Source organism: Pelodiscus sinensis, chromosome 17, assembly GCF_052426305.1.
Source record: "Pelodiscus sinensis isolate ZL-2025 chromosome 17, ASM5242630v1, whole genome shotgun sequence".
Taxonomy (NCBI): domain Eukaryota; kingdom Metazoa; phylum Chordata; order Testudines; family Trionychidae; genus Pelodiscus; species Pelodiscus sinensis.
In genome coordinates, this window is record NC_143068.1 from 13,198,658 (window position 1) to 13,224,483 (window position 25,826).

Genomic DNA, 25,826 nt, shown 5'->3' on the forward strand with positions numbered 1-25,826 from the left:
CTTTTTTATTTTGAGATCATGCAAGATCTCCTTGTTAAGCCGAGCTGGTCTTCTGCCATATTTTCTATCTTTCCTACACAGCAGAATTGTTTGCTTTTGGGCCCTTAACAACGTCCCTTTGAAATACTTCCAACTCTCCTCAGTTGTTTTTCCCTTCAGTCTTGCTTCCCATGGGACCTTACCTACAAGTTCTCTGAGCTTATCAAAATCTGCCTTCCTGAAATCCATTACCTCAATTGTGCTGGTCTCCCTTCTACCTTTCCTTAAGATCATGAACTCTATTATTTCATGATCACTGTCCCCCATACTGTCTTCCAGTTTCAAGTTCTCAACTAGTTCCTCCCTATTTGTTAAAATCAAATCCAGAACAGCTTCTCCTCTGGTAGCTTTTTCAACCTTCTGAAACAGAAAGTTGTCTCCAATGCAGTCCAGAAACTTATTGGATAGCCTGTGCCCCGCTGTGTTAGTTTCCCAACATATGTCTGGATAGTTGAAGTCCCCCATCACCACCAAATCTTGGGCTTTGGATAGTTTTGTTAATTGTTTAAAAAAGGCCTGTAGTAGACTCCTAGCATGACATCACCCTCATTTTTTACCCCTTTTAGCTTAACCCAGAGACTCTCTACACAGCTATCTCCTACGTTCATCTCCACTTCAGTCCAAGTGTGTACATTTTTAATATACAAGGCAACCCCTCCTCCCTTTTTTCCCTGTCTGTCCTTCCTGAGCAAGCCGTACCCTTCCATACCAACATTCCAATCATGCATCCCATCCCACCAGGTTTCTGTGATACCAATGATATCATAGTTGTATTTATTTGTTAACAATTCCAGTTCTTCCTGCTTATTACCCATACTTCTCGCATTTGTATATAGGCATCTAAGATACTGATGTGATCTTGCCTCCCTGTTGTGCCCTGACCCTCCTTTCTCCTTGCCATTATAGGCCGTAATCCCCCCCATTTCCAACCCATCTCCCAGTCCCGCACATTCAGCACTTACCTGTTGTTTACCGAGTATTACAATGGCAAGACTGGCAGCAGCTGCACGCTTCTCTTTGAAAATAATATGCCTAGGAACTATCTTGACAGCACCCAAGAAAAGCTCTGAATGTCCATCCGAACATCACCCAGGGAAACAGTATTGCTGGAGATAAGATTGCAGCACCATGATTTGGCAGTTTGGCAATGAAATAGACAAGAGGGAGAAGTTTCAATACATACTGGTGACTAATTCTTCCCAATTCTACACCCTGTTTGTCTAGTTTCAGGGGCTTCATTCACACTTCTCCCTTTCCCTCTCAAACACTCCTGTACATCTTGTCACCTTTTCTTTAATTTCATTTATATTTGTAGGTGTCCTACTTTTCCAGCTCTGATCTGGCTCAATCATCTGACTTATAAAGCTTTTCATGGATAAGCCTTCACTGATAAGTACAATTATTTATTATTTGTACTACGATATCTACATACCCCAACTTAAATTAAGGCCTTCCTGTAGTAGATATTGTACCAACACATCGTAGGAGACGGGCTATTTCCTCAAATACTTAACAACCTAAACACAGACACACAAGTTTGGAATGTGTAGTGAATGGCTGTAACCTGCAAATAGAAGGAACACTATGATGGTCTGCAATCCATGTTAGTGCCATAATGAATATATCTTCTATATATTTTAGAAGATTTGTCTGTTTGATACTAAATGGTAAGATCTAGGAGCACTAAATTTGATATACAGCTTCCTCTTATCATAACTTAAAGCAAACTGAGAGTTTGGATGTGCCTGGAATGGGATGGCTTCTCATAAAATCAAACAGAAAAGAGACAGAATCACCAAATAAAGTACAGTCCTCAAAATGAACATGCCTAAGTGATTGTTAAAAGAAACTGAACCAGATAAGCCAGAAAAATGGGATGAACCAGAAATAGGAATAATTCTCAATAACCCTTACAGAAAAGAGATGTAACAGAGAAATGTGGAGTAGTGCTCTGTTTTGGTGCAGCTAAATCCATGCTTAAAGTTTAAAAACTAGAAGACAATGCTATTGCAAACCAAATTGACTCTAGCTCTTTTTTGTTATAACATAGCAAATGATAAGGGTTTTTAGGCATGAAGAAAAAATACACTTGATGGAATTCCCATTTAAAAAAATACTAAAAAAAATTACACTGAAACATTTTAACAATCCCTTTTTAAAGAAATCTGAAATAAAAATAACTTCATAAAATGACACTGTATATTTGAAAAATACAAACATTTTTAATAAAGTCTCTATACTTTCCTTGTATTCTCTCCTCCTCCCTCCCCCCCCCCCCCCCAAAAAAAAACCACCCCACCGTTAATTGAGTTAAGGATCTGAGCAATACTGGGTAAATTTTCTAGTTTCCTCCTTAGTTGGGAGGAAATTATCTAAATAGAAAAACTAATGTTGAAGGTGTAGTAAGATGAAGGCCTAAAACAAAAGCCCAGATAGCACAGGCCTGGTCGGAAGCCTGAGGCCTAGCTAAGAATGGACAGCACTTGGCTAACATCAAGCAAAGCTAAGCTGTGCAAGAGGCAGGCCCCTGCTCACAGAACTTGGCACAAACAGGGCTGAGAATGTAAAATGCTAATTGGTAATAGGCCCAGGTGTAGAACAGTAATTGGTACTGGACATGAGTAGAAAGCACATGGCAACACCAGCTCTTTAAAAAAGACCTTGGTACACATTCTCCACAGATACAGACCCCGGTTCAGGAAAGGGTCTAAAATGACAACATGATGGATAGAAATGATCTACTCAAACCACAAGGTAGAAAGGCAGAGTAACCCCAGCCAGGTTTCACCTGCCTAGTCTCTCCTTCCCTTCAGATTTCCATTAAACTAATGTTTCTTGCTCTGGTTTATATCAGGACGGAGGACCCCCCTTCCATCTCACTGGAATACCCCATCCCATTGAGCAATAAGACAAGTGCATGTGACCTCCTGATCCCAGCTCAAAATCCTCTTTGGATGTTGCAACCTCTCAGCTGAGAATCCCTGATTAAATCCATTCACCAACTTTCACGTGTTTACCCTGATGAGGTGCATTTAATAACAAAAGAGTACTTACTAATGAAATGTTTTGTGCCAACCCTTTGCACGGTATATGGATTGTGGTCTTCATTTCCAGTGGGAATGAAGTAGGTGGTACTGTGACCTGCAGGGATTTCAACAAGGCCTGGGCATCCTTCCTGCCACTCCTTTACCCCTTCTTAGTCACACAACTGCAAAAAAGCCTGCCAGTAAGTTCACAGATGTAGTGGGAAAGGCAAGGCAGCTTGTAACACACACTGGTGTGGTGTATGCAGTCATAACTCTGCCAAAATACTTTAACCTTGCTCCAAAACACCTCTGCAAAGGTAATTACAGGCATCTCCTCCACTAGTTTCCATAAACTGTTTGGGTTGAATAGCTACAGGTCCCTAACTTCTTGCTTTCCTTCAAAGACATTCTCTCTCTTTCTACTTCCTTAGCACATGTGTCTCGATTCTCTGTTTCTTACTTCTATGCGCAGCACCTTATTCCACGAGTGTGTCCTTGTGATTCCAGTGGGACCTCTTGGAGGGTTAAGGGATTATTCATGGTGAATACTGGTATTAGTCTGTGACCCACAATACTCAAGCCACAAGGACTGTGCTGTATTGTGTAGTGTGTATATTGTTCAAAATCATCTGACCATTCTTCACCTTTGCAATAAAGAAGAAAATAATAATTACAAATTAGATTATACTGTAATGAGCTACTTAATCAAGGCTACCATTTTTATCTCACACAGAGAGAAATTAGAGCACTTAGTTCTGGAACAGTCATAACTCAGATGACATAGAAAAATGTATTGATGACCTCTTGAAGTCCCTTCCAGTTCCATGACTCTATGATTAATCATTATGTCTACATAGACCCAGACTATGACCTACCCCTCTAACGTCTTTCTAGTGGGAATTCAGACATGATCATTCACAACTGCAAACAAACAACTCCCCCAGCTCCTCCTGGGAATTCTATCTGAAACCAGATTAATGGAGGGAAGATGCCCATTAGTAGTTAATGTTGGGCTCAATGCTTTTAGCAGGAAATCAGTCCCAGACTAGAGCTATATGAGGAGCATCTGGCTTTTTGTTTCACAAAAATTGATAGGGGATAATTACACGGAGGGCAAAGATCCAAAGAGAGAGAAGAAAATATCAGTATCTTATGCTGGGTGATGCATTTCTTTTTGTGTAAACAGCATCATTTTTAAACTCAATTTCATGTTTCAGCCTTTCTGTCTCACAGCAAATAATTGCACATTTCAGTGAGAGGACGCTAGGTTGTTGAGAGTCAGATAAATCTGGGTCCAAAATGAGGAATGTTTCTCATGATTAGGCATATAGCAAAGGCTGAAGGTTGTTTTTATTTTCTCCCGTGGTCAGGCTGGTTGATACCTAATGTAGACACAAAAACATTTTTATTTAAAATTGTTTGTTTTCTTTTTCAATGCTAAGATCAAGACGATTTGGAATCCACCCTGCAGCCAGCTCATCTCAGGATAGTTAGCAAAATTTGAATGGTGGTGGGTTGTGGTGATTACTCTATGAAAAAGCAGCGAGAAGTCCTGTGGCACCTTATAGACTATCTGAAGTGTAGGAGCATAAGCTTTCATGGGCAAAGACCCACTTCATCAGATGCATGTAGTGGGTCTTTGCCCATGAAAGCTTATGCTCCTACACTTCAGTTAGTCTATAAGGTGCCACAGGACTCCTCGCCGCTTTTGCAGATTCAGACTAACGCGGCTACCCCTCTGATACTCTATAAAAAACACTGATGGGATAAAAGTCTCTGAGGGGTAGTCATGTTCGTCTATAATTTTAAAAAGAATGAGTAGTTCTGTGGCACCTTACAGACTAGCAAAAATATATTGCACTCCCATTGTCTGTGCTGAATTGTAACACTTATTTTAAAAAAACAAAGGATTTATTGGGATACTGCAAGAAATATCTCCAGTACACACAGGTAGGACTAAAACTTCCAATTAATCATAATTCTCCATATTTCAGACACCTCTCAAAATGGGCCTTGGGTATTTATTGACACTGGGACATCTTCTATTTAAATATTTATGACACAACATAGTCCACTGCGTTATATATTCCATGTTTAGGCCTATAACTCAGAGGCATATTTCACTTAGGTATTTGGGGGATCCGCTCCAGTTAGGCTTATGGGACCGTGCGTGGTGGGGTGCAAATTGTACACTTGCCTGAGGCTTGCAGTTTGGGAGGCAACACTCCTTCTGTCTCCTCCCCCGAAAACTATGCCCGTGCAACGATTTCTAATCTCAGATCCACTAATGTCAATGTAGGTCTTTCCATTCACTTTCAGAGACTGTGGACTGAGCCCTGTTTCAATGAAGCTCTTACTTGTAGGCTTAAGTTCCATTGAAGTCAATGGAGTTTAAGCTTGTGCTTACGGTGTTTGCTTCATGGGGATCTAACGGAAAATCTACACTAGGAAATTATTTCAGAATAATTTATGTCAAATTAATAACTCCCGAAATATTTCAAAATAGCATGTCCATGCTACAAGACAGAATTGAAATAGCACAGAATTATTTTGAAATAGAATGTCCACACTGATTTAAGCCTGTATCTCATTTAAAGATACAGAGAAGGCACCAGGAGAGCAGTCACTTCCTGGAGCTGCTTGCTGAGGCTTACTGAAACTTGTGCTTAAAGGAGCTCCTCTCTACAGCCACGTCTCGCACGCCACTTTCTCCACTGCCTACCACTGATGTGGTTTCCCTTGCAGATGCCACAGCACCAACTATGTGGAACTGGAGCTGCTGCAAAGCAGTGCCAGGCTCCCGGGCCTCCTGCCACACCTCATGGCGCAGTTGATCCGCACTGCCCATGTGGTAATCCAGGGCCACGATGAGCAGCCCAGACTAGGGGACCTCTTCACCCCGGCCCTGATGCTCCTGATGCAGCAAATGATCCTCCATCCCCTGCACACCATGGAACGCCGCTTCTGGTGGAGGGAGACCAGTTCGGATTGCTGGGACCGCATTGTCCTGCAGCGATGGGATGACCAGCAGTGGCTCCAGAGCTTCTGCATGCAGAAGGCCACCTTCCTGGGGCTCTGAAAATGGCTTGCCCCTGCCCTCAGGTGACATCTAGATGAGACCCACCATCCCCCTGCAGAAGCGTGACGCCATTGCCCTGTGGAAGCTTGCCACACTGGTCAGCTACTCCTCTGTGGAAAACCATAGAGTTGTTTGAAAAAACAATTGTATTTTTTTATTTTTGGGATATACAACAGGGGAGGGACTGGGGAAAGAACCTGGAAGGGGAAGAGCAGGGAGGAGAGGGAAAGAGGCTCAGGGCTGGGGCTGGGACTGGGACCGGTACCTGTCTCAGGTACCTTGGGAGGCTTCAGCTGCCTTGGAGGTCCCGCCTCCATGCATTCAGAGGCCCTGGAGGCGCTTCAGGGGGCTAGGAGGAGAACCCAGGGAAACGGGGAGTATTTGGGGGGGCAAGGAGTTGGGTGGGTAAAGATGGGAAGTTGGGCAGGAAATTGAAGGGCAGGGATCGGGAGGCGGCTAGTGGCCCTCTTCATACACATGGTCATGCACTCCGTGACTGTTGTTATTGAAAAGTATGTGGCCTCATGCTGGCATGACAGCTGCTACCATACGGCCTTCCTCAGCTCCCGGTCAGCCTGGCACTCCTCGCGGTCAGCAGCGTGCTCCTGGTGCTCCTCAGCAAAGTACACACCATGCTCTCAACTGGGCTAGCTGTGAAGAAAAGTGAGAAGGGAAGTCATCCCAGAGACACTGTGCATGAAGCCTACCCTAATCTCTGAGCCAACACTGAAGGTCTCGATTCAGATAATGGTGATGTGCTTCAAGCAAGGCCATCTGTTGCCTAGACAGCGGGCACTTTCCTGAGGAGGCACAAATGTCCCAGAGAGCCTCGCTACCCCCTCGTCCCGGAACAAGCAGGCATTAAATGGTACCGATCATGCCAGAAGCCTGCGGATGAGAGAGGAAGATGTGGCGGCTTGGCGTCCTTCTGTGTCCCACACATGCCGGGTCCAACACTGGTGGTGTCCTGCAGAGAGAGAACTTCTGTCATTGCCCAGCGGATGAGATGTGTGTGAGTGGCAAAGGCCACTTGCCGGAGAGAGTGGTACTGGAATCCCCTCCTCTTCCTCCACCCGCAGTCTTTTCCACATTGCCATGCATGAGAAGGAGCGAGGGATTCCTGTGTGACAATGTCATGGGGATGAGTGCTCCAGGCTGGTGCTCCATCTGCATCCATGTGCACAGGCTCTTGTATGACCTCTCCTCCTGCAGGCAGAGAAGGGAAAATGATTGAACTCATCTGAACTGCCTGCCCCGGGACCATCTGAGACCTGGGAGACATCTTGGGAGGGGTGGACTGGCTCCAGGTTGCTCATGACCTCCTGCTTGGCAGGCATGGTGTCCTGGGTAGCCTGCTCCTCCTCCACAACCCTGTCCATGTGGAGACCAACACTGAGCATGTCCTGGCCAGAGTCGATGACAATGCGGGAGAGGTGGCCAGCCCCCTCCCCCCCCACTCCCCAGGATGGCATCCAGCTGCTCATAGAAGTGGCAAATGTGCGGAGCTGCCCCAGGACTGGTAGAGCTCCTTAATTTTGGTTTGGACCTGCTGCAGGGTCCTGGTGTGCCCTTTTTCCTCGAGGCTGGCGGCCTTTCAGCCATAGACATCCAGATTGTGCCTCTTAGTGCGGAATTCCTGAATGCTGGTGTCCTCCCCCCAGACCTCAGTGAGATCCAGGATCTCCACACCAGTCCAGACTGGTGGGTGCTGGCAACTGAGGGGAGCACAGAGGGAGCACTGGGTCCAGCCATGGCTCCATCAAAGGGTGCTATCAGGGCTCACCTGGTGCTGCAAGCCCTTTCCCTTCTTCCTGCAGCTTTAAAGTCTGCAAGGAGAAGGGGAGCAGTGGAGTTGTCAGGGATGTGACCAGAGCAGCCACAAGAACAACTGAGAGGGGCCTCCGGAGGCCAATTATTTTGAAATAGCAGCAGCTGAGTGCCCACATTAATGCGACTTTGAAATAACAATTTTGAAAGAACTGTTATTCCTCATAACAAGCAGGAGTTATTATTTCAAAATAACGTGCCCGGTATTTCAAAATAACGGGCTTGGTAGTGTGGACGCTCTGCGTGTTATTTCCAAATAAGGAGAGTTATTTCAAAATAACTCCCTAGTGTAGACCAGGGCTAAGAGAGAAGGAATTTATTATGCAGATCTTTGTGTGGGCTCTCTGCACAACTGTACAGTGAATTTTATCCTTTCTGAATAGATTTTAAAATGGTATCATGGAGAAGCACTTTCATTATTATCATTTGTACAGAGGTAGCACCTAGGAAATAAACTACAAATATTTCAGATGGATGCCCTCTCACAAGAAAAGGACACACACACGTATATTTAAATATATACATTGGCACCCTAATTAAATTTATTTCAGCTATCCAGACCCAAACTTGTGTGTGTTTCAATTAAATATACAAAAATAGGGGCTGAGGGACAGTTTATGCTTGAACTGGTTAAGGCTCTTAAGATTACCGAGCTCATAAAAGAAATTATGCCAGATATGTGGAGTAAACTCTGCACAAGATCTCCATCCAATATTCCTCTTTACAGTGGGGACAGATAAGTAAATTCCAACTGCAGATCTTATTCTGTAGACATTATCCTGAGGTTACAAGAAATCTCTGAAGATAAACGGTGAGTTTTTCCTGCAAAGGTTTAAAGATAAATGTTAACCAGTGCCACTGTCTTTCTTTCCTTTTCAGAGAGAACCTCAGGTCTGTTACATTATGCAAAGGATAATGATATTTCACCCCATCATTCCCCTATACAGATTTGCATACCATTCTGGATATCTGATTTTGTGCTGGGATATCAAAATCCCAGATCTATAAACATCATCAGCACTAACTGTGACAGGAATAAAAAATGAGCTATACACTTTTTAAATAAACATAATGCCTTTCTCCATACAAAGCAGCCAAAGTAGAGCTATTCCTCACAATTCTTTGTGATGATGGGTGAATAACAATACCTCCAATAGCAAATGATGCAAAATTGCCCTGAACTTACAATAATACAATTTTACAAATACAGAGCACTTTTGATTATGGGACCACAACACATTTATAAACCTTAATTAACTAAACTTCCACTACGGGAGAGATTAAAAAGCAAAAGCCTCACAACTATTTTCTGAATTTCAATGACAAATTCTGACTGAACCATATTTCCAAACCTTCTACATCCATGATACACTCAAGCTTTCCATATATGTATATTTGGAAAAATAAATTTAAATCCAGTTTCAATCAAATTTGATGCAAAGGAATTGAGAATAATGTATTATATTTTAACATTCCACATTTTGTCATTTATGCTGTTTTTGTTGGTTTAAAAAGTTATCACATTCAGGAAATGAAACAATGTCAAATATCATATGCAAACAATCAATATAATGTAAATTTAGGGTTAGGTGTTTCATTGTAATATTCATATACTATGTTGTGCTGGTCAGTTACACAAATCAGCCAATCACGAATCTGAAAATAACCAATGAATCTATGGAAATAAGCAACACATGACAAACTGGAAAATGTGAATATGAACTTTTTGTGAGTGATCACTAGGGGTATGTCTACATAGCAGACTGGCGTTATTCTGAAATAACAAAGAGTGTGTCTAAACAACAAGCCATTATTTTGAAATAATGTTGGGCTGAAGAACTTCTTACTCGGATTCCTGTAACCCCCATTTCACAAGGAGTAAGGAAAGTTGAAGGGAGAGTGTTCTTACTTTGACTTCCTGCAGTGTAGACAGCACCAAAAGCTGAAGTAAACTATTTTGACTTCAGCCATGAAATTGGCATAGCTGAAGTTGAGTACCTTAATTTGACTTTTGCCCTGCTGTGTAGCCATGCCCTAGGGTGAAGACATATTCACTGATGAAGCTGACAAATAATATCAAGTATTGATTAAAACAGGGAACTTGGAAATCTCTTTATTATGAATTTCTATACAGAAAAATAGGAAAAGTCATTGAATAATATATTTATTACAAATTATTCATTCAGTTCTGTGGATGAATAAACTGAGAGACTGGGGTGTTAAATGCCATGAGGAAGATAATACATCGGGTCATTAGCCTAGAGGGTCTAGAGCTGTTGAGTTCTGATTTCCAGGCTGCTGTTTAGGACCCAGTCCAAAGCCCGCTGAAGTCAAAATCTTTTTATTAACTTTGATGGAGCTTAAATCAGGTCCCCTAATTACTGGGCTTTTTTCTTTTGTTCCTACAATTTTTTTCCACACTGGAATATGGATTAATGTAACATCATTATGAAATTTCACTGGCTACTGGTTTAGATTACCAACTACCATTTTGATAAGTTCCTCATTAACTAACCTGTTATAGACTCAAAAATAATTTCAGACTCCCTAATACTTATTTGCACTTTTGCATTACCTTGAAAAAGGCACAAGCTAAAAATTATCTGCAAAAAAGGGACACCGTATTTGTTCTATGAAAGAAATAATTATCCATACACCCAGGGTTGGGTGTTTTTTACCAGCATGGGTACAAACCATATACAAAAATCAAGAAAAAAGTGTTGTTCTAAAAATAATAGGGATTGTGGAAAATGTGATTTATAATGCTGGGTAACAGCTGACAGCAACCAAATATTAAAATTGATTCTTGCAACCAATGTACAGAAAATGTAAAGAAACCTAACTATGGTTAACACTTTACAGAAACTCAAGGAGAGTAGGGGAGGATAGTGGAATACTCTCTACTCCTTTAACACCTGCATGCAGGATAGGCATAATCTTGTACTTCTTTCCCTCGAGGAGCCAATGGCATTTATAAATAACAACAAAGTTCCAATCTTTGTTCCTAGCTCATTTGTTAAGGATGGAATTTTCAGAGGAGCCCAAGGGAGTTTCATGGTCAGCTCCTAATGACTGTCAAAACATAACTGGGTGTCAAACTCCAATCAATATATTTGAAAATACATCCTACTTTATTATGCTAGGACCATAATGCTACACTGTGACAATCAGTGATGGGGTCCCACTGTACTAGATGACATAAAACATTATATTGAACGTGATATTAAAATATGGTCCCATCTCTGAATATCTAAGAATTTAAATAGCCTGATGTTACAGGTTCCTGGGCACGAGCACCCGCCCTGGCCCAGGCAGAGCCCTGCAAGCCCCCTGCCTGTCTCTGTTTCTCCCCGAAGGCGGCCTTATGGGTGCGAGCCGTCACCCTCTAGTCCGAGGACGGGGCCTAGCGAGCCCTCCACCCATTCAGTTTGTGAGGCCGAAGTGTCTCAGGGGGACTTTGGTTCCTCCTATGAAGTCCTAGGTGGGTCCAAGGCCACCACTAACGCCGAGGGAGGAGGGTTCAGGGGAACCCAGGCCCTTCCCCTCCACTGGGTCCCAATCTGGGGTCCTAAGAGTGGGGTTTTCTCGCTCCGACCTGGCTGATGGGGATCCACCCCAAAGCTTGCCAGCCCACAGGCGCCAAAAGCACTCTGCCCTGGGTTGCTTCCTAACCCCCTCCGCCTGACCCCCTTCACGGGAAAGTTCCCTGGGTCCTACCGCGGCTTGGTTCTCCGGCTTCGGCCTGGCAGGCTCGCTGCCTCCCGAGCTCCCTGGAAGCCCCTCCGGTTGGGTCGTAGGGGAGTCCCCTTGCCTGTCACGGCGAGGGTCCAATGCTGCACTCTCCCCCCAGCTCTCTCCTGGGGCTGGTTTAAATGGCCCACCGCCAGACGTCACGGGGCGTCGCTCCACCCTTCCCACATCCCTCCGCTCCAGCGCACGCTGGCCGGGCTGCCGTTCCTGTGGGCTGCGGCTGCCCAATGGAGGCACGGTCCCAAAGCCCGCCAGCCATGCCCCCGCTGCCTTGCCAGCAGCCGCTTCTCAAGCAGACAGCCAAACAGGGAGTCCCCGGCTTCTATGCTGTCTTCGGTGAGCCCATCACACCTGGTTTCACTCATCTTCTGTTCTAGACAACTGGAGTAGAGCACAGAACAGTGTCTGCTACACTTTTTCAAAAGATGCTACAGCTCCCACTTGGGTGGATGTTTTCAGTAGTGTTGTCTGCTTCTGTCAGAATGACTCTAGAGAAGTGGTTTTCAATTTTAGTCTCCAACTTTCACTAGACTGGTGGCGAAGAATTGTAATGGGTTACCTAGGGAGGTGGTGGAGTCTCCATCCCTAGAGGTTTTAGGCCCTGGCTTGACAAAGCCCTGGCTGGGATGATTCTGTTAGGACTGGTCCTGCTTTTAGCACGGGGTTGGACACAATGGCCTGCTGAGGTCTCTTCCAATCCTATGATTTTATGACCCTTGGAGGTCCAAAGACTGTAGCTAAGAGGTCCATGGAAGGTTGCTGTTACTGTAGAACAGTCATTTTCAACCTGAGGCTCATGCACCCCCGGGGTCTGCTTTGGAGGATCATTCATAATGCCAGAATTACAACCAGATTTAAGTTGAGGTTTCTGGCAATGGAATCTGATAGTTGCAAGGACGAGCACTATAGTTAACTTGGTTTCTAATTTGTCAGTCAGGGTATGTCTACACTACAGCACTAATTCGAACTAACTTAGTTAATTCAAATTAGTTAATTTGAACTAAGCTAATTCGAATTAGTGCATCTAGACTTAAAAACTAGTTCGAATTAGCGTTTTGCTAATTCGAACTAGCATGTCCACACTGAGTGGACCCTGAACTGAGGTTAAGGCTGGCCAGAAGCAGTGCCGGCAGGGCATCAGATTAGGACTTAGAGCGTGGAGCTGCTGCCTCAGGCTAGCCGAGGGCTGTGCTTAAAGGGACCCGACCCCCACCCCGGACAGACAGTTCTCAGGGGTTTCCCGCTTGCAAAGCAGTCCTGGCTTGGAGTGCCCTGAGTGCCCACACTCGGCACATCTCAGCACTCGGCCATCAGCCCGGCTGCAGTTGCCGCAGGCTGCCATCCGGAGGGGGGGTCAATCAAGGGGCTTCAGGAGAGTTTCCACCCCGAGGAGCCCGCAGAGCCATCCCAGTCCTCCCTATCGGGGGCTCGTACCCCATTCCTCCCTCACCTCCTTCCACTCACCCCACCCTAGCCCCCTTCCTGACGTTCAAAATAAAGGACACGTGTGTTCAAAAACAGAAACTCTCTTTATTGAACAAGACTGGGGGAGACTGGGAAAAGAAGGTGGGAGAGGGGAAGAGAGAGGGTGGGAGAGGGGAAGGCAACTAAAATGATCAGGGGTTTGGAACAGGTCCCAAATGAAGAGAGGCTAAAGAGACTGGGACCAATACGGCCATTCTAAGCTCAGGGCTCAGGGACGGGGCTTTCACTGGACCACCTTGATTTTCATGCCAACCTGCTCCTGGGTGGCCAGGCTGGCAGCTCTCCTGCCCTAGATGGCCACTTTCCTATGCCTAGTGCTGAGGTCGTGGATGAGGTCCACGATGTCTACACTAGACCAGGCGGGCGCCCGCCTCTTGCAGACCTGGGCATGCTCCCAGGTGCCGCCAGCGTGGTCCCGGGAAGAGGCAGAGGGCTGGGTGGCAGCGGGTGACCAGCTCGAGCCGTGCCAGTTCCAGGGTCTGCTGGCTGGGTTCTGGCAGGCTTGCACCTGGCACGGGCACCGTAGCCAGCCCGTGCCCCTTTAAGGGCTCCAGGGCCGGGAGGGGGGCAGACGAGTTTCCCTGGCGGTGCCCAGAGTGGCCACCAGAGCAAGGTGGGAAGGGCTAGCCTCCCACTAGTTCGAATTAAGTGGCTACACAGCCTTTAATTCGAACTAGTTAATTCGAACTAGGCGTTAGTCCTCGTAGAATGAGGTTTACCTAGTTCGAATTAAGCGCACTGCTAGTTCGAATTAAGTTCCAACTAGCGGTTTGCATGTGTAGCGCCTATCAAAGTTAATTCGAACTAACATCTGTTAGTTCGAATTAACTTTGTAGTGTAGACATACGCTAAGGGAGTAGCTTGCAGTATCATTCCAAAGCATCTTTCCTATGATTAATCATTTTATCACAACACATATGATTTCCCATTATAAAGAAATATTTATAACTGAGCTGTTAATTAAAGAATTAATTATAGATTTAAATACACAGTATTCATCCTGTGTTTGTAACTTATAGTTGATCTACACTAGCCAAATCCTGAATATTATTAACTGGGGCAAATATCACATTCAGGTCAAAGGGAATCTTGTGCTAATCAGGTGTGAAGGACTTATCCGCAAAATCATTTAAGAGATATCATTAATACTGAATTTTCAAATAGCTTGCAAATATGCTTACACCAGCTTTTCGGACGCACTTGTCTGCATATTCACAATCTCATATTTGTTTATGCAAACACATTTTCACATTCCAAACAGGTATAAATGCAAAAACCTGCAGTACCAGCTTTGTGTGTGCATATGACCATGAGGGATTCTGTGTATCTAGATGACTATGCACATTCAAAATGTGACCAGTAGCTGTTCAGAATTGGTTGTGTCTATTCAGTAATTTCCTAAGTTTCTGAAAAACAAGCTCTTAATTCTGCAGTCAAAAATATGCAGGTGTTGCATGTCTCCTTTCCACATAGTTATTGCAATTATGTGTGCAGTCATAAGAACTTTGTGCAAATGTGTATCCAGTCTCAGTTAATCCTGCCTCAAGAATTTTTTTTTGTCATTTGCAGGGGAAAAAATCAAACAAGGTTTATTTTAAAAATTGTGGAAAAAATACAATCTAAATTTAAATGGAATTTAGACAAGCTTTCCTCTTAATCCTCCTCTTACATGCAATGTCTCAGTTCCAGTTCTGGTACCATAGCCCATCACTGTGGAAAGTAGAGCTGGTTAAAATTTTTCAAGGGGAACATTTTGCTTTGAAAAAAAATGTCAGTTCAGTGAAAGCTAAACATTTTATATGGTAAATAAAAAATCAAAATAAAGCATTTTGACCTTATCAGAATGTACCACTATTTTGTCTGTTTCGAACTAACTTCTTGTTTAAAAATATACTTTATTTTCTATTAAATCCACATTATAATGCAACAGAAAATAAGAAAGTCAGCATCAAAATTATTCATAGCGGCTGCGTCTAGACTGGCATGATTTTCCGCAAATGCTTTTAACGGAAAAGTTTTCCGTTAAAAGCATTTGCAGAAAAGAGCGTCTAGATTGGCATGGACGCTTTTCCACAAAAGCACTTTTTGCGGAAAAGCATCCGTGCCAATCTAGACGCACTTTTGCGCAAAAAGCCCCTATAGCCATTTTCGCGATCGGGGCTTTTTTGCGCAAAACAAATCTGAGCTGTCTACACTTGCCCTTTTGCGCAAAAGGACTTTTGCCCGAACGGGAGCAGCATATTATTTCCGCAAGAAGCACTGATTTCTTACATGAGATCGTCAGTGTTCTTGTAGAAATTCAAGCGGCCAGTGTAGACAGCTGGTAAGTATTTCCGCAAAAGACACAGCCATCAGGTTTAGCAAAATGAAAACCTTAACTTAACCTGAAATGAAATGTTTTTGAAAACTATTTTGTGGGAAATTTTGAAATTAGCTGTTTTACTCCAGTTTGGAATGAAATAACATTTTGGAATTTGGTAGGAGATAGAAATGCCATTTCCCAATGCAGCTCTTGTTGAAAGTTGTGAAAATTTGGAAGTAGGCCTGAGAAAAATTGTATCTTCCAAGTATTAAGCCTAACGCCTGAGCTTAGGCAGATATGAAGTCCCCTTATTTTATAGCTTCTGCTCTTAATTATGTCTGGTGGCCAAAGACTGTGCCTTTTGATAGCCCTAGTTTGTTAAATCTTTCCCTTTGTGGGTGAAAATTAACCTTGAACCTTTGGTATTTTCCCATCACTAATGCTTTCACAAGGGGTATAGTTACAGAGAAATGAACCATGGATGACCTTAGACATCTGTCAATATAATGGCCTTACTTAGTCACAATAAATGAAAAATGAACATATCTGGGTTGCAATAATTCTGGCCTAAATTATCATTTTATTCAGTCTCAGAAACCTGACATAAGTAGTGGAACTATGGTGTGCTTGAAGCAGGCCTGCTGATGGGAGATGAGAGGGAAGGCAAGGGGGCAAATGCTCCAGGGACCGTTGATTCATCTGGCTGGTGAGTCTTGCCCACATGCTCAGAGTTTAGCTGATCACCATATTTGGGGTCGGGAAGGAATTTTCCTCCAGGGTAGACTGGCAGAGACCCTGGAGGTTTTTCGCCTTCCTCTAGCATGAGGTACAGATCACAACTGGAGGATTCTCTGCATCTTGGGGTCTTCAAACTATTTGGCTTCAATATCTGAGATATAGGTGAGAGGATTATTCTAGAAGGGGGTGGGTGAGATTCTGTGGCCTGCATTGTGCAGGGGGTCAGACTAGATGAACATAATGGTCCCTTCTGACCTTAAAGTCTATGAGTCTATGATTCAAAAGGGCCCTACCTTACCCAGTGGCCTAGTAAGTCTGTCAGCTCCCCGGCTTGAAGTAATGGCATGGAAAGGCCAAGGCTGCCTGCTTGCATGGGTGCACAATAGTGACTAGGTCAGAAGACGTTTTCCACTTCTTAAATGACATGACAAAAGAAGACACTCACCCCATGCACTTCACATTGAAACAATGGGGTAGAAGCTAGAAGCATTACAATATCAAAATGAACGATGATTGTCTAAAAGCAGGAAAGTGTTACCTAGCAACTAGCTAGAGCCTTTTCAGAGGTGTGACTCCACAGAATACTGGGGGTGCAGACACTGGGCTTTTCTATATTTTATTTTGATTGGGGGGGGATGTCACACTTTAGAACACTTTCTTTTTTGGGGGGCTTATCGACACAAAAATTTAGAGTACGATCTTGCAGTTTGGAAGGCAGAAGGAAGAGACTATACTGCATTATTCTGAATGCAGGATGGGGCGTGGTTATCCCATCGAATCGACTTTATATGTGGAAACTGAAAATAACAGTATTTGTCTGCTAAAAGGGGGAATTTTTCAAATAATGCCTGTGGCAATAACTGGAACTCTAAAATCAGAGAAGTGATCTGAAAACAATAGAGTGTGCATAAGCTAGAAATAAACAGATTTGTGATAGCTGAGAATTTAAAAAATGGACTGTCAATTTTAAAGTGTGATGCTGATCAGAAAGCAACTGTAAAAATGGCATCTTAGAGTATGTCTAGACTGCATGGCTCCATCAACAGAGCCATGTAGATGAGGTTTCTAGACATAGGGAAACGACACGGCAATTTAAATAATCGCCACTTCATTTACATCAAAATGGCTGCCACGCTGTGCCGATCAGCTGTTTGATTTCAGTGAGAACAGGAGTAGGTGGGTAGACATGTTGTTGTCTTCTTAAACCCTTGTACTCCAAGTGGAGTATAGTTATCTACAAGTCTCCTCCACTTAACTCTGTCTTGAGACAAAACTTCTAGCTGACTCCAGGAGTACCCCAGTTGTTGTCCTTCAATCTTAGTAGATCTTCTCCATGTTGTCCAAGGTCTTCCTCTTTTGCCTTTTCCTTGGGTTCCATGTGAGAGCTTAATGGACTATGCTTGATGATGGTTTTCTGAGAGTGTGGCTGTACCCGTCTGTACCCGTCTCGTCCGACGGGTCCCTGGGGGGAGGGTAATGTAGCTCGAATGCCTTTACTGGCAGCCGCTCGTACGATCTCCCTGCCTCAGTGCAAATTCTTGCCGTGGCACGGTAAAATGGACTCCTCCACCAAGGCCGCGGGGCGGAGGAAAGGGGGGCCCACCCTCCCTCACGGGCCCCAGCCCAGGGCCCTAAGGACACGGATTGATCTGGATCTGGTCCGGCTGACGGGGCATCCTGCCGCAACTCGTCAACCCACCAACCCAAGTGGGTTCCGCCCTGGGCTGCTTCCTTTCCCTGCCCCCAGCATCCTGCCGCTGAAAGGCTCACCTTTCCTTTGGCAGACAGGCTGCTGACGGGCTCACCTCAAACAAAGGAATTAGCGTGCTGGAATCACCGGCCTCTCACTGGCCTCCCTAGCCCCCCGGACGTTCTCGGGGAACTTCTCCCCCAGTGGCTTCTCTCAGCCTCCACCCCCCTACCCTTTCTTTTTCCCCCAAGTTATGGCGGTGGCATTTTTAAATGTACTGCCGCCTCCTCTCCTCTGTACGTCATCCAACGGGGGGGGCGGGGCTGACGTCTCCATGCTGGCTCCCCAACATGCTGGACGCACGGGGCGGGGGGGGGGAATGCTTCCACTCCATCCTCGCTCTCACCTCGGTGCTCCCAGCCTGCCGCCCGTGAGTTGGCCAGCTCGGCAAGCCATGGCACGGCACAGGAGCATGCCATACACCACCAGGCTACCCCCCCCCCCCCATTAGTGCCAAGCAATGCCTGCTCGGCGGCAGTCGTCATGCGGGGCAAGGATGCCCCGTCACAGTGGCCTAGCCATTCTTACTTTCTTCTCTTGATTTGAACGTCAAGAGGTTCTTGTCCTGCTCTGTTCCAAAGCTCCTGTGACAAAGTCTTGCCAACTGATGTGATGGGTAGACATGTGCAGTCACACAAAACCGTTGTTAACAATCACATTGCTGGGCGTAATGGTGGACTTTTAAAATGAAGGGAACAGTGCAGGTCTAGACCCCCAGACCCTCCAGAAATAGAACTCGATAGTTCCACCAATTTGTGACCTGGGGAACAGAGGACAAACCTAGAAATTCACAGTCAGATTGGCGAGCCTTATCCATATACATTTCATTATAAATCCTTCCCAAGCTACACTGAGGACTAGGACCCCATTATGCTCCATAGAAGCACATGATAAAAACCTGCCTCAAAGATCATCTCATCCATACAACTGCATGTCAGAGATGAGCTCAGCACTTAGACTGAGGGAGGAGGCTGCAAACATGGCTTTGTGCCTCCTCTATGCTGCACCAGGAGAGAAAATTTGGCTTCTGGGGCAAGTTAGAGGAGCCTGAGAGGGCTGCCCTGTATTTGTTCCCAGCTATCCATAGGGGCTGCTTCAACTACTGGGATTGGCTGCAACTTCCAGGAACTGATGAGCAAATCCTTCTACTCATTAAGGGCAGGTGGAACCACCTAAAGCACCCATTGGGCATCAGTGAACCAGGCACAAAAATTCAATGACTAGGGAGGAGTATAAATATATTGTTTGAGAATGCAGGGGAGTAATCAGGAAGGCAAAAGCACAACTGGAAATGAAGCGAGCAAGGGATGTGAAGAGTAACAAAAAAGGTTTCTTCGGGCATATTAGCAATATGAAGGTGATCAGAGAGGGTGTGGGGCCCTTACTGGATGAGGGAAGTAACCTAGTGACAGATGATATGGGAAAAGCTGAAGTACTCAATGCTTTTTTTGCCTCTGTCTTCACAGACAAGGTCAGCTCCTAGACTACTGCACTAGGCAACACAGTATGGAAAGGACATGGGCAACCCTCGGTGGAGAAAGAACAGGTTAAGAACTATTTAGAAAAGCTAGACATACACAAATCCTTGGGTCTGGATTTAATGAATCCGAAGGTACTGAGGGAGTTGGCAAATGTCATTGTAGACAGAGCCTTTGCACCCTCAGCAAGTTTGCGGACGACACTAAGCTAGGGGGAGAGGCAGATATATTGGAGGGCAGGGATAGGGTCCAGAGTGACCTGGGCAGATTAGAGGATTGGGCCAAAAGAAATCTGATGAGGTTCAATAAGGAGAATCCCAAACCTTGTTACAGGTTGGGGATCAACTGGCTAGGTAGCAGTTCAGCAGAAAAGGACCTGATGATTACAGTGGATGAAAAGTTGAATATGAGTCAACAGTGTGCCCTTGTAGCCAAGAAGGCTAATGGCATATTAGGGTTCATTAGGAGAAGCATTGCCAGCAGACCTAGAGAAGTGATTATTCCTCTTTATTCAGCACTAGTGAGGCCACATCTGGAATATTGCGTCCAATTCTGGGCTCCCCAATACAGACAGGATTGGACACATTGGAGAGGGTCCAGAAAAGAGTGAACAGAATGATTCCATGGCTGAAGCACTTGATCTTCAAGGATTGGCCCAGGGATTTGGACATATTTAGTCTGCAGAAGAGAAGAGTGAGGGGGGATCTAATAGCAGCCTTCAACTTCCTGAAGGGAGATTCCAAAGAGGATGGAAAGAGGCTGTTCTCAGTAGTGACAGAGGGCAGAACAAGGACCAGTGGTCTCAAGTTACACTGGGGGAGGTTTAGCTTGGATAGTAGGAAAAACTATTTCACTAGGAGGGTGGTGAAGCACTGGAATGGGTTATCTAGGGAGGTGGTGGAATCTCCATCCCTAGAGGTTTTTAAGTTTCAGCTTGACAAAGCCCTGGCTGGGATGATTTAGTTGGAGTTGGTCCTGCCTTGGGCAGGGGGCTGGACTTGATGACCTCCGGAGGTCTCTTCCAGCTCTATGAGTCTATGATTCACTTAAGTCCTTTAATTAGCTCAGGGAAGCAACACACAGGCCATCTCCTCAGATAGTTTAAATTGGCATAGTTCCATTGACATGAATTTGTGTTTATGTTACTTGAAAAGCTGGCCTTCTGTGCTGTGTGCATTCCTCCTTGTGGAAAGAACAGGGCCTGCTTCTCAGAGACTTCAGGTGGGATTTTCAAGGAATCCTAAGGGATTTATGTGCCCAATTTACAGGTATTTGAGTGTGTAACTCTTTTAGGATGCCATGAAAATCCCAGCGGTATGCTGCAATTCTGTCTATAGTTGGAACTTCAGAGTCCTCATATACCCAAACAATAAAGAAAATTCCTTTTGTTGTCTATACATATTTATCACTTCTTCCATTATAAACAGATTTTGCTCCCGGAAAACGTAGAGTCTAAAGGACAAGAGTCAGCAATTCCAAATTCTTTGGAGTAAAATGTTAGGGGAAAAATTATGGTAATTTTTAATCCAATTGTCAAAACCAGAATGAGCTAATGTATCAAATTGAGGGCTCTCCCCTACCCTAGTTTATGACTTAATTACTTGTGCCTCATGCCCACAACAAAAATAATAGCTCTGCAGTAACAGAGATTTAAAAACTTTATTAGCCGTGTTCGCCTTAAGATGAAGTGAATAATTGCCAGCTTACCAAAAACTGGCAGGTAGCCAGGTATAAGGAAGAGACTCTGATTTTAGCTAGGTGAAATCAGACTCTCACTGTTGTATCTAATTAAGGTAATTCCAGCTCAGTTCTTGTGCAGAGCTTATATGGAACCAAGCAAACATAAGTTTGGGGAAAGGAACAGCACTAGTTGTGAAAGCAACTTTTTCCATTGGTTTATGGCCATTCATGAGAGAATGGGATCTACCAGTTACTGAACATTTCTGAAACTTGTCCCGTTTCACTGGGGCATCAAAATGGGAGCCACAGTCTTTTGTAGATCTGGATACTAGTGAATGTGCCTACTTGGGAGCTGCTGAGTCCTAAGCACTTTCTAAAATCTGGTGTATTAGTACACTTAGGTGGCATTCATTCTTAGGTGACTTATTGTCTCCATATTGTATGATTTTCTTACAGAGGCTTCAAAACTCTAGTAGTCATTTTGCCTCCTTTATTTTACCCATCCCCAACCTCCAGACCCACTGGTGGGGATTCTCACTAGAGTGCATTCTTTGGTGCGTCTCTTCAATCTAGTTTTAAAATGACTTAAGTTATGGTGCATCCACTATGTCCTCTGGGATAATCTGTCATGTGATAGGCTTTCCTGTTAAGAAGCCTTCTCTTCTAAATAATCATGCTAATGGGTAATCTTTTATTTTCAGAGATTGCTCCATATTGTGTGTCCAACCTCCCATCCTAATATTGTTTTTATGGAATGGAATTCCAGCTGTTCCATCCTCCCTGACTGATATTAATGTATTCATTAGTTATTATTGCTATCAATATGTCCCCACCAATCTTAGTCTTCTGGTTACTTAATGATTTTGATTGGGTGTTCAACACTTTTATCTGAACTAATTCGCTATTCATAGTATAATGATGGAGTATTCATTTTGTTACCCAGATTACAGCTGTAAATGGAGTTATACATCATCGCCAAGAGTGCCACAGAGTCATTTAGCATAAAAATGCCTCCCAGTTATCTTGAAGCATTGTATCTCCCAATGTTTCCCTCCCAAAGTTGGCTGAATTCATTACCCTAGCTATGAATTGCCACAAAATCCTGAGTGCGCACACACACACTTATAGACGCATATAAATTATGCAGGAAGAAATTGCATAAAATGAGACATTTGAAAAGAAGTAATTGTTAAAGCATGGGAGTCAGAAATCCTGACTATTCTCTGTTCTAATGGCTTTAGAATGTAAATGGAGATGATAAAATCCTAAAATTGCCACCTAGGAAGAAAAAATATTTAGTTCTCCATTGGCTCTAGCCTGAGATCCCTTTTTATATTTTGATATTGAAGAAAGGTACAATGGTAATAAGATTTAATCTATTCTGATTGGTTCTTATACCATCCTACTCACTATAGTATCTGAGCACCTTCAATAGTGTACGAAATCATGCCACATGTTGTTCATTCCTTCTTGCAGCCTCCCTTTTTATGTTAGAGAAGCAAGGTCAAAGAACGATGTCTTGCAATTGAAGCACAAGGTGCTGGCCTTTAGCTCCTGGAGGAATTGGTTCCAGAGTCTCAGACTGGCCCCTGAGAAATCTATCTCTTACGCAGATGAGTAGGATTATCTATATGGTGGGAAGTTCAACTATGCCTGAGAAAGGGAGGTGTTGACCATAGTCTTCATTCTAGAGCAGGGGTCTCCAAACTACGGCCCGCGGGCCGGATGCGGCCCGCGAGGCCCTCTCATCCGGCCCGTGGAGACCGTCCCTGGGGTGCCACCGAACGGGCCCTTCTTGCCCTGTTAGGGGTTGTGCGGCGTGTACTCACGCCGCGCCGGGGCAGGAGAAGCGGGCCGCTCCGCTGACAAGCGGCCACGCGGCGGCAAACGGCGCAGGGGGCGGGGGTTAGCACGGGCGGCGTTCCCCCGCCCAGACTGACAGGGCAGCCGGCCAATCAGGGGGCAGGAGATGCGGGCCGCTCCTCTGACAAGCGGCCGCGCGGCGGCAAACGGCGCAGGGGGCGGGGGTTAGCACGGGCTGCGTTCCCCCGCCCAGACTGACAGGGCAGCCGGCCAATCAGGGGGCAGGAGAAGCGGGCCGCTCCTCTGACAAGCGGCCGCGCGGCGGCAAACAGCGCAGGGGGCGGGGGTTAGCACGGGCGGCGTTCCCCCGCCCAGACTGACAGGGCAGCCGGCCAATCAGGGGGCAGGAGAAGCGGGCCGCTCCTCTGACAAGCGGCCGCGCGGCGGCAAACGGCGCAGGGGGCGGGGGTTAGCACGGGCGGCGTTCCCCCGCCCAGACTGACAGGGCAGCCGGCCAATCAGGGGGCATGAGAAGCGGGCCGCTCCTCTGACAAGCGGCCGCGCGGCGGCAAACGGCGCAGGGGCGGGGGTTAGCACGGGCGGCGTTCCCCCGCCCAGACTGACAGGGCAGCCGGCCAATCAGGGGGCAGGATGGGCGGTGGTGGTAACGCCCGCCCGGCGACGTGCGGGGGAACGTGAACCCCGGCGGGAACTTTAAAAAGGTGACCCCTTCCGCCCGGGGGGGGAAGGAGTGAGCGGTGGCAAGCAGGAGGGGAGGACAGCGTGCAGAGGAAGGGGAGAGCAGGGGGAAAAGCCCCCCCTTCCAGGAGAAACGGATTCGTAGGCGAATATTCTGAAGAGGAAACATTAAAAGCAACAATCTCTCTACCTTAAGTGGATATATTTGCACACTATATTCAGGTAAGTTTAACTTAAGAAATCATAAGAATTTTTAAAAATTGTTTCGGGTCATTTGCAGCTATTATTGCGACAAAATTAGTTCGCATAATCAGGTTTTTTGAGCGATATTGTGTGCAAGATACTTTCAGTTTCATTATTTATTCATGTTGAATTCACTTTATTTTAGTGCCCAGCGATGGCCGAGAAGAGGAAAAGAAAAATAGACGATGAGTGTCGGCAATTTCAAGAAGAATGGAGTTTGAAATACTTCTTCATCAAATCCGGCGAGAAAGCATTGTGTGTGATTTGCAACGAAACCGTGGCTGTGATGAAAGAATACAACCTGCGCCGTCATCATCAAAGCAAACATCAGGAGAAATATGTACAGTTGAAGGGTAAAGTCCGTGCCGAAAAATTTTCTAAATTACAAAATCAACTCACATCTCAGAGGACATTGTTCAGTAAATCCTCAAATGAAAATGAATCCTTAACTAAGGCCAGTTATAAAGTTGCCTACGTCCTGGCTAAAAGTGGCAAACCCTTTACAGATGGTGAAGTAGTGAAGGAATGTTTGTTGGAAGTGGCTGAGGAACTTTGCCCAGAAAAGTCAAAACAATTTGAAAACGTAGCTTTGGGTGCGAATACCATTGCCCGCCGTGTTGCAGACATGGGTGAAAACATTGTGACTCAAATAGCGAAAAATGCAAGCAAGTTTCGCCATTTTTCAATTGCAATGGATGAATCGCTGGACAGCTGCTCCACCTCTCAACTGCTTGTGTTCATTAGAGGTGTGGATGAAGACATGAACATAACACAAGAGCTGGCTTCCCTACATAGCATGTATGGCACTGTTACCGGAGAGGATATATTCAATGAGTTGAAAAAAACATTTGCTGATTATAACTTGGACTGGACTAACCTCAGTTGCCTGACTGTTGATGGAGGAAAGAACATGAGTGGCATAAAGAAAGGCTTGGTTGGACAAGTGAAGCAGATGTGTAATGAGAAAAACATTATACAACCAATGTTCCTGCACTGTATTATTCACCAGCAAGCTTTGTGTGCTAAATATGTGGACATTAGCAGTGTACTGAATCCTGTGGTGAAGATGGTGAATTTAATAAGGTCACATGGGCTCAACCATAGACAGTTCAGAGACATGTTGAAAGATACAGACACAGAATCACAAGATTTACCATATTACACAGCAGTAAGATGGCTAAGTTGTGAGAAAGTTCTGAGCAGAGTATTTAAGTTAAGAAAGGAAATAGGTGACTTCCTGGAAAGTAAAGGCAAGCCACAGCCATTACTGTCTGATGAAGAGTGGGTATGGAAATTGGCTTTTGCTGCAGACATAACTAGTCATTTAAATTTTCTGAACCTAAAACTACAAGGAGAGCAAAATCTAGTTTCTGATCTATACACCCACCTAAAGGCCTTCAGATCCAAACTTGTCTTGTTTTTGGAACAAGTACAGGCCAACAACTTGACGCACTTTCAGCAGTGCAAGGTCTTCATGGCTGAAGCAACAGCTGAGTTCCCCACGTCATTTGCATGTGAGATCATCAAAGACCTCCAGCTGCAGTTTCAGCAGCGGTTTTCTGACTTGGATTCAAAGGCAGAAGAAGTGAGATTGTTTCAAAACCCATTTGAAGCAGATGTGGCCAGTTGCCCAGATGAACTGCAGCTGGAAGTCATTGAATTGCAAGCAAATGACCTCCTTAGGGACAAGTTCAAAATAGGACTGGTGGGTTTTTACCAGTTTTTGCCCAAGGAAGACTTTCCTAATGTCAAAACTTTTGCATCAAGGTACCTTTCAATCTTTGGAACAACATACCTGTGTGAACAAACATTTTCAAGAATGAAATATGTGAAGAACAATTTGAGAACAAACTTGTCCGATGATAATCTCAGGTCACTGTTGATGTTAGGGACAACAAATCTAAAGCCAGAAATGTCTGCTATTTTG